Raw genomic sequence first — 1,016 nt, forward strand, 5'->3', positions numbered from 1 at the left:
AAAAAGAGGACAAGCACAAATATTCAGCATATACTAAAACAACAGCAACAAAGGAAATGATAACATGATTCATAAACATAATGAGCTTGGCAGAGAAAATAATATGGAAGAAAGAAACCAGAGACACCATGAAAAAACACATAACAAAATGACAGCAACAAATACAAAGTTATCAATAATTACCCTGAATGTTAATGGACAAAATGCACCACTCAAGAGACGGAGAATTGCAGATTGGATAAGAAAACACAACCCATCAAAATGCTGCCTACAAGAGACACACCTTAGCAATAAAGACAAAAATAGATTAAAAATCAAAGATTGGAAAAAGATATATCGAGCAAATGGCAACTGTAGGAGAGCAGGAGTGGCAATATTAATTTCTGATCAAATTGACTTTAAGACAAAAACCACCATATGAGACAAAGAAGGACATTATATAATGATTAAAGGATCAATTGAACATGAAGATATAACTATAATAAATATCAATGGACCCAATGAAAGAGCCCCAAAATACATCAATCAGACTTTAAAAGAGTTGAAAAGCCAAATAGATGACTTCACAGTCATAGTGGGAGACTTTAATATAGCACTTTCTTTGAAAGACAGAACAACTGGAAAGAAACTGAACAAAGATGCAGAAGAGCTAAACAATACAATCCAACAACTTGGCCTTATAGACATCTATAGAGCACTTCACCCAACAGCAGCACAATATACATTATTCTCCAGTGCACATGGAACTTGTTCTATGATAGACCATATGTTAGGCCATAAGGCAAGCTTTAATAAATTTAAAAACATCAAAATACTGCAATGCATCTTCTCAGATCATAATGCTATCAAATTAGAAATCAACAACAGGAAAATCAACAGGAAAAGAGTAAACACATGGAAACTAAACAACACCTTCCTTGATAAAGACTGGGTAAGAGAAGAAATCAAAATTGAAATTTGAAAATTCCTTGAATCAAATGGGAATGAAAACACAAAATACTAAAATCTTTGGGACA

This window comes from Orycteropus afer, unplaced genomic scaffold (assembly GCF_000298275.1).
Source record: "Orycteropus afer afer isolate SDZICR_OR568_19922 unplaced genomic scaffold, OryAfe1.0 scaffold00636, whole genome shotgun sequence".
Lineage (NCBI taxonomy): Eukaryota > Metazoa > Chordata > Mammalia > Tubulidentata > Orycteropodidae > Orycteropus > Orycteropus afer.